The 21,347-nt window shown below is 45.6% G+C and overlaps 1 protein-coding gene across 1 annotated transcript in view; it reads right to left on the minus strand.

Moving 5' to 3' along the window:
- The window catches only part of PLCH2 (phospholipase C eta 2), a 106,705-nt gene that overhangs the window by 49,653 nt on the left and 35,705 nt on the right, over positions 1 to 21,347 (minus strand). The gene's annotated exons all lie outside the window — the stretch shown is intronic.

Here is a 21,347-nt window from a genome sequence, read left to right on the forward strand (position 1 = left end):
ATTTTAAAAAACTCTTTGCAGACCCAAAGGCGCTTTTTTTTTTTTACCAAAGGGCAACTGGACTTTCCTGTTGTTGTTTTTTCCTTGAAAACGTTCTTCGGTTCTTCGAGAAGCTTCCTGGATGAGAAGCGAAAGGTTTTCAAGGCGGGGGGGGGGGGAGGGGGAACACCCAAGAAAATCCAGTTGATTTTTGTTTTTGTTTTTTTTAAAAAAGCACCTTTGGAAAAGCCAACGACCTGGATGACTGAGAATCTCTACGGACAATTGTTTGCAGAGTTATCAAGATTTACAGCTGGCTTCCCTTGCTCCCTTTCAGCCTGCCAAAAGACACCCAGCCATTCAAATCCAATCTTTGATCAAAAAGGGTTAAGGTGTACTCAACCAGCCACTAAAGCAAGGAATTGTTTCCCACCGCTGTCTTCCCCCTTTCCAAGCTGTCACAAGAAGAAACTCCACCCCTTCCAGTGCTTGTGTGTGTGTGTGTGCGCGCGCGCGTGTGTCATTTCTGTTCCAGAAAAAGAGGAGGGCATGGGTGGCCCACTCAATTGGGGGCTCTGGTATCCACTCCTTGTCTCCTTAACGGATGAGAACAGCTGCTCTAAATGGACGGAAAGTTGAGTCAAGGCAACTGGGCCTATTCTCTAGTTGGTTTGAGACGCTTTTGCTGCCCACCCACCTTCAAGTTAGTGAGGGGAATCTGAGCAGGCAGATTAAGTCTTTGGACTCTCAGGGTGAAGATGCTGCTTGGATGGGCAGCGAAAAGTCTCAAACCAGCAAGAAAATCAGGCCAGTTGCCATGACTCAACTTCCAGGCAATTTGACCTGGGTGACTGAGAACCTTCCTGGACGTACTGCTCTAGACCGACTTTCCTTCACCTGGGCATCCTCCAGTTAGGACAGAGTTGGAAGGGACTGTGCAGGCCATCTTAGTCCAACCCTGCACACACACACACACACACACACACACACCCGCCCCACCACAAGCAGGAGACCCTACACCGTTTCTGACAGATGGCAGTCCAGTCTCATCTTGAAAGCTTCCAGTGATGAAGCTGCCACAACGTCTGAAGGCGACTCCTGTTCCACTGGTTGACTGTTCTCACTGTCAGAAAATTTCTCCCTTCTTTCCAGGTTGAATCTCTCCTTGATCGGTTTCCATCTGTTGTTCCACCTCAGGCCTTTGAGGGCTTTGGAAAACAGGCTGACCAGATACTGGCAGCCCCTCAGATACTGGAAGACTGCTATCATGTCTCCCCTGGTCCTTCTCTTCACTAAACTAGCCATGCCCAGTTCCTGCAAGTGTTCTTCATAGGCTTTAGCCTCCAGCCCCCTGATCATCTTTGCTGCTCTTCTCTGGACTCTTTCTAGAGTACTCTTCAACTCCCAGAATCCTCTAGTAGACAAAAGTAGACCCACCCTCAGGAAACTGTTGATTGGAAATTCAACCCAATTCTGTCCTCCGAAGCTTTGGATCTGAGTGTGTGGAAAGCACTGAATTTGCTAAGCTTATTTGCATCCTACAAGCCACTGTCCCTATGTGGCACCTCTCCTGTGGTCTCCACAGCAACTCAGAGCTGCAAAAATAATAATAATAATAAAATAAATCTCACGTGACAGAATCCTCAGGGATTTTCTTGTATTTAAACAACTTGGGTGGTTGTGTATCTGACTGCTATAAGTTTCAGAGTCTTTCCCTCAGTGTTAATCTTAGGGGGAGGGGGGATTTTAAGCCCTGTTCCGGGCAAAATGATGGCATTCTCTGGCATGTCAAGAAAGTCTGAATGAAAGAGAAGAAGGTAGGAAATTGAGGAGTCTCAACTTGCGTTGAAACTCTCTCAAAATTCCAGAGGAGCTCCTCAAAAACGTTGCCTATATGAAATGTCTTAAGGCTCCGAAGAAGAGCAACGTAAACGGCCTTCTTCCCTTTTATTGGAAGAATTAAAACCAAAATATAAAAGCAAGTGGAAACTGAATTTGGGATCTGTCGGAGAAACCCGGCAGTCACAGAGGGGGGGGAGAGACTAGAAGACCTCCAAAGTCCCTTCCGACTCTGTTATTCTGAATGAAAGTGTCTCCTGCTCGAACAGTTGACCAGGCTGGCTGGGGAATTCTGGGAGTTGAAGTCCACAGTGCCCAAAAGTTGGAAAAAACTGCACTAGTTTTTTTTTTCTAGTGCAGAGGATCATGATTTAAAGATCTGCAGTCTGGCCTTAAGGTTTTTATTTACGTATTTATTGTTAAAAAATTTAATGCCGCCCGGTCTCCACTATAAGGAGACTCAGGGGCCTCTCTAGATGAAGCGAAGCAGTTTCAGGTTCCCACATCGTATTCTGCCCCCGTTCCACCTCGCATGCTGAACCACACTGAATAAATAAAGCAGCATCTGCCTAGGCCAGGCTAAATAATTCCTCATTTGCTGCCTGTCCAAGAGGATGGGAAGAGGAAGGAGAGAGGAAGGGAGAAGGAGATTATCCCTTTTCTGTGCCAGCGAGGGAGATTAAGGCCTCTCATCTGGATATCACATGCCACATTATATTATTAATTCATTTTAAAATTCTGATCCCGTCAATGCTCTTTTTGGGGGGCAAGAAAAAATTAAAAAAAAAATAAACCCCAAACCCCACCAACATCAGAAAACAAAAGCAAAGTACCTCGGCCACTGGAGGCTGAAATGCCATCAATTAATCATCCTTCGGTTGCCTAATGACTGAGCAGTTTACAAAATGGAGGGGAAAATAAACCGTGTCAGCTGGAATGATAACCCGCTGGGCCCTTGAGAATTTTTAATTTCTAGCATCCCATTGTTATGTACTGTGAGGAGGAGGAGGAGGAGGACGGGGAGGGGGAGGGGGAGGGGGAGGAGGAGGACGACTGTGGGGTCTTTGGTGCTCTCTGAACTTTTTTCCCCCCCTCACAAACTTTGACCACTCCTGTCTCCCATTTTAGAATGGAAATATTCCAGTCCTCTTCTCATCTTCTCCAGCAAAAGCCAAGCCAGGTTTTTTCTAACTGGGGTAAACTTGGCACTTTTATCTCCTTGGGCACTTCAACCGAAGCGCTGGCTAATTCAAGGAGAGGGAGCTTAATGGGTTGTGGCAGGTGAGTTGCGCTACGGAGTTCAAAACCGTCAGGGCGTCCCCGCATTCGCTGGCAAGAGGCCGAAGCGCTCCAGAGAATATTCTAGCCACCGGCCTAAAAGAGGAGGCGAGTTTGGAAAAGGTTGAATATTCTGATGGCTACGGAGAAAATGCCAGGCTATGGCGGTAGGGTTAGGGGAACCAAAATTTCCTAGCACAATCTGGGCTGAGTACTGTGGTTAGGCGGTGATGGAAGCAATGGGAAATTTAATGGGGTCCACGCCTGTTTCTAGGATCTTGAAAGCTTTCTGGGTGAGGATTCCAAGAGCCACTGAATCATTTTCCAAGAGCCACTGAATCTGCACAATATAAAAAAAAACACAATTTTTATGGTCTTTTCATCTAGGCTGCTGCTTTGGCCTTCTACATATTACACTGACCCAGACTCCCTTTTACCATGCCAGAGAGAGAGAGAGAGAGAGAGAGAGAGAGAGAGGGAGGGAGGGAGGGAGGGAGGGAGGGAGGGAGGGAGGGAGGAGAGAGAGAGAGAGAGAGAGAGAGAGAGAGAGAGAGAGAGAAGAAGAAGGAGGGAGGGAGGGAGGGAGGGAGGGAGGGAGGGAGGGAAGGAAGGAAGGAAGGAAGGAAGGAAGGAAGGAAGGAAGGAAGGAAGGAAGGAAGGAAGGAAGGAAGGAAGGAAGGAAGGAAGGAAGGAAGGAAGGAAGGGTACTGTAGAGATCACAGTAGTTTACTTACTGGTTGCAAGATGTAGCAATAATTGAATACTCCATGAAACAAACTAGATTGATCACCGAAGGGCAATTAATGAAATTAAAAGGCAAGATACTTGCTGCTACGAATGGAAGCAAGAATCAGTTTGAGGTCAGAAAAAGTTTGAAGACTGTAAAAAAATAAAATAGAAAGCCAAGAGAAGAGAAGGTGGCTAGAGACTCTCCTCCTGACCCCAGCACGAGCGTGTAAAAATTCAAAGAGGCGAAGGTGGAAAGGTGGTCCTGAGAAACGGTTCACTGAGTCACAAAACTGGAATCAACGAACAAGACAGTGTTGGTTGGTAGTATTCACCCGGTTAGCAAATTCACACAACAGCCTGAATCATAAATTAGTTACACAGTTTGGGATTATCCAATATGCTGGCTAAAATAGGCTTGCCAAGTTATGGTTTAGTGAGCTGTGCAAACAAAACCATCGCTTTGTAACCTCCTTGCTATGTTTTGTATGGAACAGAAATTGACTGAATAAATGACCCTAAATAAATAAAAACCGGGGCTGATTCCAGGAGCAGAATGGCTAATTTTCACCAGCAATGACTTATTCATTTGGACTGGGGACTTTTATTTGGTGTTTGGAAAAAAATAAAAGAAAATGTTCTGTCAAAATCAACAATTAGCTTGACAGTTCCTTTATTTAGCAAGGCAAGAATGATCGTTGCTGCCATCAACAAAAAAAAAAATCATTTGGGGGGGGGGAGAGAAACAAAACCATCCAGGCTGTCATTCTACATCCCAACACAAAAAATATTGTTTGGCTTCACTACACCAACAAAAAAACGATGGAGATTCAACGTGTAGCTAATACTGCTCTAGGTTATCAATTCTGACAGCCTGGGAGATATCAGAGGCTGATGCTTTTATATCTATGAACACAAATGGATGCTGGTTGCCATTGTCCGTTATTATTTCCCTTTCCGGTGTGTGGTGGGGCTAGGCCGAGCCTACAATTTCCTCTGAGTAGGCGTCTAATTGCTTGATGGACCGCAAGAAATGGATTTGCCTTCTTTCGCCAGCGCCGACATTTCGGAAATAAAAATACGTATTTATTGGATCAGCGGGGTTCAAAAGTGGTGGAGAATGCCTTGGCTAAATAACCCAACAGAAGGATGGAGCTCCCCGTAACATTTATTAAAGACTTTGCTTTTAGGGACTTGGGCTTTGATCCGGCGATACAACATAACCAATCTTAGCCGTCTGGGTACACCCTGCCCTGTGACACCCACAAACAGGGAGGGGGTCCACCTGTTCTCCAAAGCCCCTGAGGGCAGGACGAGAAGCCACGGAGGGAAACGAATCAAGGAGAGAAGCAACCTGGAACTAAGGAGGAAATGTATGCCATGGACTTTAATTTCAATTTGTTCTATGCAACTTCCTACATTTTCCCCAGCAGGTATTTTGGTATGCAAATTCCAGAACGTTCTTTACATTTAACACGGGCCACCTATCGGCTTCCAAATAATATATCATCCACAATCTCCTTCTCACCACAGATATATATGCTAACGACTGTCTTGTGAGCTTCCACTCCCCCCAAATTCTTTTGAAATATTCGTGTCCTGGGGCGAATTATTTTCAAGGAAGGGCTTCCAATAACACCAGGGGAAAACCAGGTGAGGACAGTGTAAGGGCAACATGCCATGTTCTCCCTTTGAAAAATGTACGCATCGGGGGGGGGGGAAGACAATAATAAATTCACGATTGCAAAGATGAAAGTAGCCCCATTTCCAACGCGTTTCCCCCTTTCCTCCCCTTTGTTAAATTTAATGGAAGCAAAACAGCCAGAGGACCAAATTGGGCCTCTGCCGCAGACATTATCTACCTGGGAAAAAACATCTCGTGTTTTGAAAGCCTTCCCTGGAGCCTTTTCCCTGCAGTGCTGTGTCTGTGCATTTGGAGACCAGCCACCTCCAGTGTCTCAGCATCCTATTAACTGCCACGGGCTTGAGGATGCTGGGCTCAGAGTCAGCCTGGTCCACAAAAAGCCTCCTTGCAGGGTTCGGCCTCACTGCGGGCGAGAGAAACACGTCCCCGAGTTTTCTTTCCTTTACCCCTTTCTCTTTGCTAGATGGTGGGCGGCCTCCTTGATGAGACCAGTGCAATAATAATAATAATAATAATAATAATAATAATAATAATAATAATAATAATAATAATAATAATAATAATAATAATAATAATAATAAAAATTTATTCACGCCTACGACCGTTGCAGCATCCCGTGGTGAAAATTCAGATGCTTGGCAACTGACTCGTACTTATGACCGTTGCTGTGTCCCAAGATCACGCGACTCCCTTTTGCAATTTTCCGTGGGGGAGCCCAGATTCCCTTAACAACCGTGTGACTAACTTCACTGCTGCAGCAGTGGCACACTTAACGACGGGGACGAGAAAGGTCGTGAACACGGGGCAAAACTCACTTTAAGAATGCCTCATTTAGCCGCAGCAATTTGGGGCTGGGTCGTGGTCGTAAGCCGAAGACTACGTGTTACTAGAATTACACCCGTACAATTACAGCACAGTACAAAAATAAAAATAAATAAATAAATAAAATCCCGAGGCTTGTAAAGAAACAACCTTAACAAGCTTTAAAAAAAATAAAAAAAATTAGCACGGCAAAACAAAAATAAGAGGCATGCTCTCTTCATTATCAATTAAAAAAAATAAAAAGCTGTTTCACCATCGTTTCTGCGTCTCTGGCTGCCTGCCATCCAGACGACCGTGCTAACGGAACCAACCCGAAGGATCCGATTTGCCTCCACCGGGCCGAAATAGGTTGCCACGCTCACGAGTGAGCCCGAAATGAAAGCTTACTTTCTTTCCTTTTTTTTGCCATTTTGCAATTTATCCCCAAACAGAAAGGCGACCTCGGAGGGCCCTGCCAAAGGCACCCAGAAGTAATTCGCTGTTTGTTGATTAGAGCTGTCACCTGGATGGGGAGAAAGGGGGGGGAAGGAAACCCTTTTGTTGAAAAGATCACCGGCAGAGGAACGGAGGTGTGGAAAGGCAGCAAAGCCTCTGGTGTCCAAATGTAACTGGAGAGCTAAACAACAGAAATGGGACATCGACACCTGCCTCAAGGGAGACTCTTTTGTGTGGAGCGAATGTGAACCGCATCACTTACGAAACTCCTGTCTAGAATAGAATAGAATAGAATAGAATAGAATAGAATAGAATAGAATAGAATAGAATAGAATAGAATAGAATAGAATAGAATAGAATAGAATAGAATAGAATAGAATAGAATAGAATAGAATAGAATAGAATAGAATAGAATAGAATAGAATAGAATAGAATAGAATAGAATAGAATAGAATAGAATAGGAGTTGGAAGGGACCTTGGAGGTCTTCTAGTCCAGCCCCCTGCTCAAGCAGGAGAACCTACACCATCTCAGACAGGTGATTGTCCAGTCTCTTCTTAAAAACTTCCAGGGATGGAGCACCCACGATTTCTGGTGGCAAGCTGTTCCACTGGTTAATCGTCCTCACTGTCATGAAGTTTCTCCTTAATTCCAGGTTGCTTCTCTCTTTGGTCAGTTTACCACCATTGTTTCTCGTCCTGCCCTCTGGTGCTTTGGTGAACAACCTGACCCCCTCTGCCCTGTGGCAGCCCCTCAGATACTGGAATAACTGCTATCATGTCTCCCCTGTTTCTTCCTTTCTTTAGACTAGCCAAGCCTAAGTCCCGCAGCTGTTCTTCCTATGTTTTGGTCTCCAGGCCTTGGATCTTGTGCCTTCAAAGGGGTAAAAATTGAAAGCCACATCACCCTTCTGGGATCGGAGAGTTGCCTTGTAGTCAGGGTTGAGGTAGGTAGGTCTGTACTCTCATCCAAGAAACCAGATGACTCTCCATGATAATAGCCAGCTGGACTTTCATTAGCCAAAATGATACGAAGTCGGAAAAACGGGCTTCCTTGTGGTAAGTGGGCTCAAGAGGTCAGACAACGTCTGTGGCTGCCCAGAAAGCACGCCAGACTTGTCCTTTTGGTCTGTGAGAAAGGAAGAAAGACTCTAATTAAGCAGAAAATGTTTATAGGGGCCCCTGTTGCAGTTAATGACTGTGTTTATTCCCTTTGCTTTGCCTGCTGCTTTATAACACATACAACTAAGGCCAGAAAAATGTGCTAATTTTGGGACAAAGGTAGACACAAACCAACCCCAAGCAGGGTCTCTTTGGATTGGGGAAAGAAGTGACTGAGATTTGAAGTTGATTGTGTAACAGAAAAAAAGAAGCCACAACACGAGGGGAGGAAAGTGGATACATGACCCATAAAAATCTCCATCCATTTGTGGGCACCCAGCTCTTTCTCCCTGCGAAGGCTAAAGGATGTTTGAGAAGCGTTGACAAGCCCCAGTGAATGATCTGCCCAAACTCAGGCAGAAGTGCAAAAATCACACCAGTTGACAACATTTGCTAAAAATATAATGTTTCTCCCTGTGAAAAATCAGTCCGGGAGGGATTGATATGATACGGCACATTTAAAAACGGACTGGCATTAAGGGCTTTCTTTGGGAGCCAAATGTACATCACAAATGCTATCCTGCCTGAGATTTTGCCAGCTTGGGCACTTTTTTTTTCTCGCAGGTACTCTTGGCAGCCTAAATTCAGATGAGTGTTGGAAGGTCAGTTCATTCAAGAATGATGCCTTATTATCTAAAGATCTAGGGTGCGAATACCAACAAATGAGGGTCGACATGAATGAATAAATCTAAAGTTCCTGTGGATTAAGATGACATGAAGATCTCCAGCTCTGTTCTATTCTGTCTAACTAAAGAGAGTGAGTTGATCCAGGAGACCATGTGGAACTCTCCGTGGTGCTGAACCTCCAGGCCTACCTTGACTCTGGAGGGAACTTCAACCAGTGAGCTGATTTGCCTGGGATTGTACGTTCAATGGCGTAATGGACGGAAGCTTCCCATGCTTTTTATTTCTTTGACTGCAAGAAGGGGAAATTAATACAGTTGTTCCTTGGCGACGTTTGCATTTCAGAGCCAATTCCAGAAGCTCTGGAGAAGCAGCAGCAGCGGCTCTTTTGGAAAAGCAAATCTCACAGCAAAGCTAGAAATATTTTTCTGGGATATGTTTATGTTTCTTGCGTTAGGGGAAGTTCAGAAGAAATGGTCTCTTCAAAGCTGCAGCCATCTGACGAAGCTAGATTAGACTGTTGTTATTATTACTGTTGTTATTGTTATTATTCCCTGCTGTTTGGGAAAAAAAGGGAAGCTACCTTTTCCGTCAGCCTTCTCTTCAAAGACATCAGAGCCAAGGTGTCCTCACAGACTTGTGGTTTTCAATTCCCACAGCAAAGCGAAAAGAAGAAGAAGGTGGGGGGGGGGTGAAAGCCACGTATCTAGAGCTGCAAATAAACGTTTCTGAACCAAGCAAAAGGGCTGGTGAATAATTATTGGGGAGTGGTGGAGAAGAACAAAAGGAGAGGCCGGATCTGCGGCGAACTCCACCGTACGGCACAAAGGAAAGAAGCAACCGCTTGGCTTTTAGCAAAACATCTCCAGGAGAAATTGTACAACTGCAAGCTGGGTGATTATAGGCTTTTTTGCAGGGGGGACAATGAGAAACAGAAGCAAGCCAGTCAGATTTAGGCATGTCCTGAGACCACTTCCCAGCATGAATTCCTAATTTTTTCCCCCCCACTTCCAGCTCCTCTTCATCGCCACTGCAGTTGTTTGCTTGCATTTTCTAAGCACGCAAACGTTACAAAAAAAGGGGGAAAGACATGGTTTCTGTTAACAGACGGCCCTCTCCGGGTTTGTGGCCTCGCTGGAGGTTTTGAAGAAAAGATTGGACACCCATCTGTCCGGGATGATATGACAGGACTCTTGCCTTCGGCGGGGGGTTAGACTAGGAGACCTCCAAGGTCCCTTGCAGCCTTAGGAGTCTTTGAGAGAGGGAGGCTGGGAGAAGGCTTTGCATCCAGAATCAGAGGATGGCAGAAAAGCAAGCCAAGTACGGGGAACTAGCTAAACCACAGACAAGCAAGCTAACAAAACACCCAAAACAAACTAAAAACGGAGACGGTTCACTTCTGCAGCTACTTGCATACGTACATCTCAAGGGCTGCAGGAGCTTTGCCGAGATAACCCGGAAGGCTGCAGCGGCAGGAGGCAGCTTACTGAAAAGGCAGTGGGAAAATTATATCTATTACATAAGCCTGCCAAGTTATTTAAAAAATGTTAATAATTTATTCCTTTCTTCTTCTTCTTCCCCCCCCCCCCTTCTTCCACGCCATATTGGGAGCTAATTGCATCCGGAACCCTGGAGATTTAAACAACAGAAAGATGCTGGCTTATTCCTCCCGTTTCAGAAACTCTGCCAAAACAGAAGCGAGAATGCTTCGGTGATAGAGAGCATGGAAGCTAATGCAATCGTTACTTAGCCATATTAAAGTGATTTGACAGGGGAAGCCAACTTCCCCTGCATGGCAGCTGAGCCGCTGGGCTGCTCTTGAAGCTGCTCCGAGGCCGGCTGAACGGGTGATGGGGCGTGTTGATTCTCCAATTTTGGTCACCGCATGACACAAAAGATGTTGAGAGTTTGGGGGAAAAAAATTCAGAGAGGAGCAGCTAGGATGATCCAAGGCCTGGAGGCTGAAACATACGAAGAACGGCCGCGGGACTTGGGTTTGGCTAGTCTAAGGAAAAGAAGAAACAGGGCAGACGGGATAGCAGCGTTCCAGTGTCTGAGGGGCTGCCACAAGGCAGAGGGGGCCAAAGAACCAGAGGGCAGGACGAGAAACAACAGTTGGAAACTGATCAAGGAGAGAAGCAGCCTGGAATTAAGGAGAAACTGGCTAAGTAAAAGATGAGGAGACCAAGTGGCTGGACCAAGTGGTGTGTGGTGTAGTTGGTTCACATGGTGTGGTAGGATGGAGGGTTTGTTGTCACTGTGTGTTGGGGGGAGGGAGCATGGGGGGAGGCTCAGCTAATCTCAATGTACACATGTTGTACTTTGACAATAAAGGTTTATTAATGGGTTGAACAGAATGTCTTACAAGCATGAAAGTATAGAGCAAGGAAGAAATCAATGATGTAACGGGAAGGAGGGAGGGAGGGAGGGAGGGAGGGAGGGAGGAAGGAAGGAAGGAAGGAAGGAAGGAAGGAAGGAAGGAAGGAAGGAAGGAAGGAAGGAAGGAAGGAAGGAAGGAAGGAAGGAGGGAGGTGGGAGGGAGGAGATACCACTTTTTCCTGGAGTATATTAGGTACCTGAAATGAACCTGAAAAATGGACAAGTAGGAACAGCGCCAATAATCAGCCATTAAAGATCCTGAGCTACAAACTGAACTCTCACACCATTTCAAATGCAGCCTCCAAGCCACCAGCCCCCTGCCCAATTTCTAGTTGTGGGTCTTTGTTCTCCGACTCTTTGCTGACTTTTCCGCAGGAGGCCATCACCGCCCTGGGTTTCGAAACTAACTTACGTGTAAAGGTGAGCCATTAATTTTTCCCGGGTCTTCATTTTGCACGCCAATTAAGCCCTCCGAAAGCCATTACAAGGTGTGTGTGAAATTCATCTTGATAAGGTTTGGCTGTAACGAGAGCTTCGCTTTGGGCATAATTTTGAACGTTTCAATAAAGGAACTGTGTCTGACACTTATTAGCATCTGGCATCCTACTGCTTCAATTTAAATCTGAAACTGCACCAGGTAATAACAGGTTTTCTTCAAATATCGAACATGATGGACGACATGGCAGCCGCTGGAGTTTCTTTGGGAATTGGGACACGCCCGATCCTCAATTCTGCCGAAAACCAAAGTGGGGAGGGAAGAAACGAGACCAGGAGCGTGTTGGAGGTAGAACTGAGGCTAAAAGGATTTTCAAGCTTACTCAGAGAAAAATAAATAAATAAATAAAACAAAATTGGAAGTTTTTCGTGTGGGAACATCTTTTAGGACAAATATATTTGCCTTCCACCTGCAACACCTGGCGTTTGACGGCAGAAACCGTAACTGTGGTTTAAATTTAGACCTCTGCTACTCCCACTGAAATATAAACACACAAAAGACATACCGAGGGTGTGTTGTCACAAACGATGCTCTGGATGGAGATAAAAGCCCAGTTCTAGGCTTAAAACTCGGCCTTTTCAAAGATGGCTTAATGAACGCACACAGCAGATTACAAAGGCTTATTAAAGGTTGCATTAAAGATGCAAAGTGTAATTATCTCCCAGATAGGCTCAAATATTACAATCCAATTATGAGAGGGAGAAAACTAAAGTGGATAAGAAGTTGCTGAGGGACACGTCATTTCAACCCCTCTCAACAGGGTTCCCCGCAGGCTTCTCTTTCCTTCCAGGTTGCCCTTGACTTACGGCCGCAATGGAGCCCAACATTTCCGTTGTTAAGCGAGATGTGTGTTAGGTGAGTTCTGCCCCGTTTTACGACCTTTCTTGCCACAGTTCTTAGGTGGATCAGTTGACTCTGGCTTCCCCTAATGACTTCGCTCGTCAGATGGTCGCAAAAGGGGATCGCGTGACCCGCCCCCAACCCCTGGGACATGTCATAACTATGAGCTGGTTGTCCAGGGTCCGAATTTTGATCACGTGACAAGAGGAAGGCCGTTAACAGCTGTGAGTGTGAAAAACAGCCATACTTTTTTTTTAGTGATGTCACTTCAAAAAATGTGGACACTCCCATCACTGGAAATTTTCAAGAAGAGACTGGATAATCACCTGTCTGAGATGGTATAGGTTCTCTTGCTTGAGCAGAGGGATGGACTAGAAGACCTCCAAGGTCCCTTCCAGCTCTATTCTATTCTATTCCATTGCATTCCATTCCATTCTGCATTCTATTCTGTAATTCTATTCTATTCTGTTCTGTTCTATTAACAGTCACTAAACAGTCGTACGTCGAGGACTGCTTGTATTTAACGTATTTTCACGGCTGACACTCCATTTTCTTGGATGGGTTACAAACGAGTAACCACTTTTGATGCCAAGCAAAATTGGGAAGCTAGACTAAAAAAAGAAGATTTGAGTTTCAGGGAATGTCCTGTTCCTACGCCTTGGATATCAGCCCTTAGGCAAAGGAGATGCTGATCATCGCTGCACTAAATGCATCAGCTCCATTGCTGGAGGTTTTCCAGAAATAATCGGATTTGTCCAGGATGGAATAAGGATTCCTGCTTTGGAGAGGGGGTTGGACTAGAAGACCTCCAGATGTCCATTCCAGTTCTATGACTCTATGAATCTATCCTTAGCCTTGTCAGCTTTGCCAAATTGCAATAATTTGTAGAAAGAGGACTTAAGGGAGCACTCTTGAAAGAAATGAAGACGCTTCCTTTCCTCTTTTGTGTCTGTTGGGGAAAAAGGCATCCGGATTTTGCTTTGTTTTTCCGGCCGAGGTTTCAAAACAGAAAATGTTGTGGAGGGTTTTTTTTCCCTGTCCGTTAACAAAACTGCAAGTTTGGGACTGCGGGACACGAAATGAGATGTAGAGCGGTAGCTAAAAGACTAAATTAGATTGAGAACTCTGTAATTCCCAGGGAAGCTGGCTGATGGATTTCAGCCTGCCTATCAGGGTAAGCTCCGTTCCGAGGCTGCGGAGATAATTATAAATGCCACCCTGAACAATTTGGGGGGAGAAACGGAACGAGATGGAAATCTTACCCATGATAAAAAACAGTTGACTGCAGCTTCTTCAGCCTGTGGCAGACGAATTACCCGTTTCTGGGTGGTGGGGACATCAGAGCCAGTCCTCTGGCCGGAAAAAGTGACACGTCAACCTTTATAAACAGGTGGCAATGAGCTGCTTCTAAAAAGAAGGACGGATCCCCAAGTTCTCCCGTCCTTCTGGCACACGAAATGCGGCTCTTTGACCAGAAGTCAATTAAGGATGGCAATAAACTGTGAGGTGACAGCTGATCCATGGGAGCTGGCAGGAAAAAGCTCGCCCTGGATGCTAATAGCGTCCCCATATGATAGACAGATGTAACAAGGTCTACGCGGCAGGCTCCTTCTTGAGTCATGCGGGCAAAATGTGCCTTTTGCACAAATGCCGAGCCTTCAAGCAAACTCCCCTCCAGTGGCTACCTTGATTTTTGAGGAACCTCGGCTGTCTTGGGTGAGGCAGGCTGTTAAACCGTCTCCTGAAATAGCCATCTCTGCAAGCGCTCAGCCGGCGAAAGAAAGGGGAGAACTGGTTAGCCAGCCTACGTCTGCAAACCGTAGTGGCCTAGGGTGAACGGAATAACAGAGTTGGAAGGGGCCTCGGAGGTCTTCTAGTCCAACCCCCTGCTCAAGCAGGAGACCCCTAGACCATTTCAGACTAAAGGTTGTCCAATCTCTTCTTGAAAACCTCCAGTGTTGAAGCACCCACGATGTCTGGAGGCAAGTTGTTCCACAGGTTCATTGTTCTCAATGTCAGGAAGTTTCTCCTCATTTCCTGGTGGCTTCTCTCTCAAGTGTTGGGAAATTCACAACTTTTGGAGGTAGGTTGTTCTACTGGTTAATTGTTCTCACTGTCGGGAGATTTCTTCTAAGTTCTAGGTTGCTTCTCTCCTTGATGAGTTTCCATCCGTTGCTTCTTGTCCTGCCTTCAGTTGCTTTGGAGAATAGCTTGACTCCCTCTTCTTTGGGGCAGCCCCTCAAATACTGGAAGACTACTATCCTGACTAATCCCTCCTTTCATTAAACTAATATTGGATTCCTGCAACCGTTCTTCCTATGTTTTAGCCTCCAGTCTCCTAAAGGGGCGAGGGTGACAATGAGGTCAGATCAAACTTCACTGGCCATCCCCATCAGCAAGTCTTCCTTGACTCATTGTTGTGTGACCTACACAGGTAGGTAGCAGTTAAGAGTCAGCAAGCATCTTCATTGCTGGATGTTCAGATGACCCAGTGCTGACACAGCAGGAATTCAGCCCACTTTGGAGACTGCTCTCACTTTATATCAATATAGTATGTGTGGGGAAAAAATAAGAGCAAAAGAATGAGTAGGCTGTAAACCAATTCCCCCCCATCCAAGAAGAGAACCTTTGATGTGTGTCTTTGACACACTCCCTTCCTCTAATTAACTGCGTGGAGGATATGTTAAGTGGGACAATTGCATCCTATTATTATTATTGCCATACACTCACATTTTATGTAATTTACAATAAAGAGCGTATGTTGGATGCAACCATAAAAGTGATAGATTAAAACAATCTAAATCATTTAATGAAAACGCTAGAGGAGCAGTGGGGGGGGGGGGAGAGAAGAAGAGCGATGCCGTTTGTCCAACCACAGAAATGGTTCTTTCACAGATGCCTTAAATAAACAGACACTTCCATTTCCTTTGAGAATTGCTGTTTACTTTGTAGTTCTTTGTAAATAAGCAGCAAAGATGCCCTACCTCAAATTAATCAAGACATAAAGAAATATTCTGGGATATAAACATCAGGAGAGCTTGTCCATAAAATACGTTATTTGTTTGAGGGGGAAAAAATGCACGAACTTCACCAGCTCGTTATTGGGCAAATTAGAAGAGTAATATTGGATGAGAGCTATGATACAGGAAAAAAATTCAAAGGGAATGTGAGACAGGGAGGATCAAGGATCAGACTAACTGTGGAATCCCATTTCCAAAATGAGAATGCCGGACTTCACATAGAGTGCCTCTGAGATCATTCAAAATACTTTTCTATTACTTTCCCACGGAGTATAAGGCAGAATCTCTGCAGAAAAGGAATACGTAGGCTGGTCTAGAGGCAGGCTCTTCACTGTGAGGAGGCAATGGCAAACTCTTTCAGAAAAACCTTGCCAAGAAGACTGCGGGGACTTATCCAGGCAGTCACCATTAGGCAAAGCTAACTTGAAGGCGCGCGCGCGCACACACACACACACACACACACACACGTTACTGCTATGGTTTATAATAACAAAAATCTTGACAGTGTTTTCCCTTCCCTTCCTCGTATACCAAAGGCAGTCAACGTGAGGCAAGCTTGAGTTTCTTTCTAACCCTAACCTTCTTTCCCCAGCTCATGTTTCGCTAAGGCTGTTGCATACTTTCCCCAAAGTTATCTCTGTGTTTCTCTAGATTTACAGAAACATCTACCAAGCAGTCAAGGCTTTTCCTGGTTTTGTTTCCTTACTGTTGCTTTACTGGGCACGCCTCCAAGTCTGAAGCCATTCTCTGGAGCGTCATGCCGCGGAGGGCGCAGTTTTAAGACTATGCCCCAAAACTTGCAATTTGACGGTCTTACTCTAATCCAATCTCTGCTTTCTGCTAAGTAGTATTCCAATAACTCGGCACCACGCCCCAGCGCCCACGGGTTTGAAAGCAAAGTGACATCGTTACCTTTCCGTACGAAACCCCGCAGTCGGGAGGAGGGGGGAAAAAACACACACCACTATTTCAATTAAAGATCGGGAGAAGGTCTTGAGGGATTAAGTAAAAGAACAGCTCGGCTGAAATGCTTAGAAATTATACTAATCTGCTGTGACTGTGAAAACCCAGATAGTTATTACACGCCATCGTTGGCTGGAGAGTTTGCATTAATGCAGACTGTGATGTGGCTCTTATTAAAAAAAACAAAAAAAACAACCCAACTCCACCACAATAATCCCGAAAACAATTCTCGGGTCTATAGATGGCATGGTGCACCAGCCTTTTAAAGTGCTGGGGAGGGCTTCAGATTATTCTGCAAGAATGGAGGACAGAATATCTATTTTAGATTATGACTGGGGAAGGGAGGGGTAAATCCACAGGCTGACAGGCAGACAAACACACAGGCCGGCAATTTGTAAGGGACAAACACACACACGCACACACACACACACACACACACACACACACACACACACACCCAAGAGGCGAATTCAGCTTTGATCTGTGCAGAAGGGATACAAAGATAGACCAAAAGAGGCAGACAATTATCTGTATCTTCAGGAGAGACGAGGGCTTCCCAGAGTTACATAAGGAAACAATGCGCAGTATTGCGGAACTTTACACTTTTGAGTGTGAAGGTTTTTTCGTTTGGTTTTTGTTTTTTTTTGAGCTCAAAACCTCCGGGTAACAGACTGCAGCTGCAGATTTACCACCCAGCTTTTTCTGGTACTGAGACCGGGAGAAAAAGTGGGTCTGCTGAGCAGACAAAGCCACTCTTTGCGTAGGGAAAGTTCTGGGGAAATCCTCTAAAGGTGATCCCAGAAATAGGCTTCCAGTTTAAAAAAAAGAAAGAAAAGACTAATCTGAGTTAGCCAAAAAAAGAAATCCACACACAGGAGCAAGGAGGGGAAAGGGCTTTTGCCAAAACCACAGACGGGGGTCAATCTGTCAGGTTATCACAATGACTGACGGTCGTCAAAACAAACATGAATCCTGCTTGAGCAGGGGGGGTTGGACTAGAAGACCTCCGAGGCCCCTTCCAACTCCGTTACTCTGTTATTTCCAGGCAATGTAACTCAACGGCAGAGCTTTGGAGAACTGCAAAAGTACCAGTGGGGAAATGATTGTAAAAATGGAGAGGGCATTTCTGCCTTCCCTCAGCATGAAACAATAGGGGGGGGGGGGGTGCAGAGAGAGCAGAATGCATAGATCCCTATTTGCAAGTGCCAGGAAGAGTCTGTGTTTGCTTTTTTTTTGTCTAAGGGGGAAAATACAAAATAAGGCATTCTATCTACTTGTCTTCCGAGAGGCTGCTCTGGAAAACATAATGGATGACGTCTCCTCTTTCTGCATGGATTTTCATAACTTAGAAGGTCAGCCATGTCGAAAGCAATAAGGGGGCAGATTTCCCGGCTTTGGGGAAAATCATGTCTCATTGGTGGCACCCGTGCACAAAACTCTTTCCCACTCTGAAGAGGAGGTATATTAGGACAAACGAGACAAGACAACTCCTCTCTCTCTTTCACACACACACACACACACACACACCTCTCGGTGCGGTTTTAAAATTAAAACCGGAGAGCACCACAGCCAGCTAAGATTCATCTACTGTGTCCTGCCTTAATCCGGACATGATTTATCTGAAACTCTGCTTAAGTAAACAGCTCCATCACCGACCTTTCCTGATTCCTGCTTATCGTTATCATCCATCACGTCACATCAAAATTAAAGTTTGCAGCTTCCAATTAAAACGGTGAGAATGAACAGGCGTCCCTTTTTATTTCAAGGGGTCCTGGGGGACTCGGGCAGAGTCAAAATCCCAAATTTGGAATTCTGCAAAACCCGTGTCCAGGAAACGAGAGACGCCAAGGGATTGTAGCAGCTGCCTAAGCATCCTTCAAAGGTTCCTGGTGAAAAAAACCAATGCCCTGACCGTTGCCCCTGGGGGCTTGTTTTGAAGAGTAGTACAAATGAGCAGACTGACCCCTGGCAATAAGTTCGCCACCCATCTTACCCCAGTCCAGACAGTCAAGTATGAGCAACCAGCACTGGATAAAGCATTAAAAGTGTTTGGTTTTTAAGCCATTTCCCCCTTTTCCTCTCTGAGGCTGAGTTTTTTTTTAATCTATGTTTCCTCCTGAAATACACGGGAAAATCCCATTGGCGGGAAAAACCCACTTAGGGTTAGGGTTAGGTGGGGAGTTGGGCTAGATGACCTCCGAGGTCCCTTCCAACTTCATTACTATTACTACCATCTTTCCTTAAAGTAGGACCCTGTCGAAATAGTGGTCCAGCAGTCCTCACGATCCCATAGTTAGCCAGCCAATCACCTTCTGGCCACCCAGTGTGGATCTGGTGAGGAGCTGCTCCTCCTAAAAGGCTGCTGGGAATCTCAACTTCCCCTCCACGCCCAAGAAATGCAAGAAGCTAGGGGCTCATTTAGATCAGCTTTGCCAGAGGGCCGGAAGCCATTTCTCAGCACAAATTAGAATTAGGGTGGTGGTATTATTATTATTATTATTATTATTATTATTATTATTATTATTATTATTATTATTATTATTTATTATTCCCCAGCTTCTGATGCTTTATGTAAGCGGTTTGGTCTCATCCCTACTGTCTGTCACAGATGCTTCCCAATTCAAAGCCTTCTTCCCTTAAGGTTTGCTGCAATTTAATAGGCATTCCTTTCCAAGGCTCTCTGGAAAAGATCCCAAAGAAGAAGCATAAGCCCACCGGAATGACGACGACAAAGAACACAAGTGATAGTTTGCAGGGAAGACACGGCGCAGGAAAAGAGTGTGGGGGGGTGGGGGGTGGGGAGAGAACACATTAGGACAAATTAAGGCAATGCAGCTCTGTTTGGGAAAATGACACGGTCCCGGCAGTGCTGTTACCTATTCACGTATTTATTATGTATATATAAAAAGAAAGAATGTGAGATGGCTCGTGCTTGCCCTGTCGGGCTGACGGAACAGCCTCTTCCCTGAATTATGCAAGGCAAGAAGTACGTTTTCCGGAGTATTTAGGTTACTCTTCACGCTGGCTTCCACTCATCTGAATCGGAAGCCGCTTCCAATCAGCACCAGCCAGGCATGAGTAGGAACACCACGAGGGAGGAAATGGGAACTGGGTCTCTCTGGCCTTCGTCTCTGGCGAACGCTGATGTTTAAGGAGCACGGAAAGATGCTTCCTGGAGTCCCCTGGCCTACGGCAGGTTAGGCACTCGATCTCGAGTAGCAGTTCCTGACCCAAAATCTTTAGGAAGGGCTTCTCCCAGCTTGGTTTGGAGAGCCTGGCAGTTGAATCTGAGCACAGGCTTAGCAAGGGTCCGAACAACAACCTGCAGCAAAGCCCCCCAAAGACAAATTCTTACCATTTTTATAAACGGCCAGAAGAGCGGTATAGAGAGTAGAAATGGAAAAAAGCACAGGGATGTTGGCCTCTTTGCAAAGTCCTAAGGGAGCCACAGCAGCTGTGCAAGCAAACTTGTGGGTGATGCTGAGCAACGGCATGCCGCTTCTTAATTAAGAAAATGTTTACTTTATGCTTCCATCCAGCAAAACAAGAAGGCCAAAGGAACCTCATGCTCAGGCTGCGTCCCCCCAGGGGTGTCTTATTGGCAAAGCGCCTGGGGAGGGTGGGGTGGGTGGGCGTCAGGTAGATCTTTTCTTGTTCTGGGCCACTTTTAAAATTAACGACAAAAAAAAAAACACCAAGGAAAAAAAACACCTAAGCGTAATTTCAAGAAGTAGCAACTGGTGTGAAAGTTAAATAGGGAAAGGTGAAATGAAGGACTTGCAGCTGAACCTCACGTTTGCTGGCGCCTGGTGGCTGAATTGACCCATTTTGGGGATTTACCCTTGGAAATATGAATGAGCTCAATCTGATAGAGGTGGGGAAGACCGTCACACAACGTATTAACCCACAAAAAATAATAATAATAATAATAAGGTACTGTGTGACTTCATCTGCTAGGTTAGCGTTCCTTCATCCAGGCAACGTCTAGACGTGTGGACTCCAGTTCCCAGAATGCCCCAGCCAGCATGACCACAGTTGTTGAGGATTCTGGGAGTTGAAGTCCAAACAACTTGAAGTTGCTGGAGAATACTAAACTAGGAAGTCTTTACCGGGCCAGATGAAATATGCTGTTGAACTAAGTTATTTAATAATATCATGTTGGTTTTAATATTTTGGAGGGACCTCAGTCTCTGATGTTCACTGCATCGGAGGGAATGGGCTGTGTGGGGAAGGTAATGGGCTCAGTCAGACGTTTCAAATGCCCACATGATACCAAGCTATTGGAAGGCACAACACACAAAACCAATTAGAGTGGAACACTGGCAAAAATAGCCCAGTTGTGTAAAACAGAGATGTAGGTAGGTGGTCGGTGCTCTCAGAGCTGTGTGGTTTTCTTGCAGATGTTTCATGACCCAACTAGGTGACATGATCACTGATGAGGTTACCTAGTTGGGTCAGGAAACATCTGCAAGAAAACCACCCAGCTCAGAGAGTACCCAGGGCCCTACAGTTGTCGTTCTCCTCCTCCTCCTCCTCCTCCTCCTCCTCCTCCTCCTCCTCCTCCTCCTCTCCACACACCCTAATCTCTTCTAGTATTGATGATGTTACCTAGTTGGGTCATGAAACGTCTGCAAGAAAACCACCCAGCTCAGAGAGCACCCAGGGCCCTACAGTTGTCGTTCTCCTCCTCCTCCTCCTCCTCCTCCTCCTCCTCCTCCTCCTCCTCCTCTCCACACACCCTAATCTCTTCTAGCATTGATGATGTTACCTAGTTGGGTCATGAAACGTCTGCAAGAAAACCACCCAGCTCTGAGGGCACCAAGGACCCCACAGCTCAAATCTGAGCTACCTATATTCTTTTCTATGGAAAACAGAGATTGGCTACCTTTGGAGACCAAAGGCACTTTCAAAATGCTACGGTCCCAGGATTCTTCTCACAAAATGGCAGGCCTGGCTTATCAAGAAACCCCTGTACATGGTTTACCAGAAGACAAAGACAAAGAGTTTGCTACAGCCTTGCAACCTCCTAATTTTTCCCTGATTTGCCATTCCCCCCCCCCCGTCTAAAGTCATCAAAATTCCGTTATAAATTCTGTGTCTAGGCCATCACCGTCTCAATTTTAATGGATGTCTGTGGGGCCT

This window comes from Vipera berus (assembly GCF_964194415.1).
Source record: "Vipera berus genome assembly, chromosome: 17".
In the NCBI taxonomy this organism is placed as follows: domain Eukaryota; kingdom Metazoa; phylum Chordata; class Lepidosauria; order Squamata; family Viperidae; genus Vipera; species Vipera berus.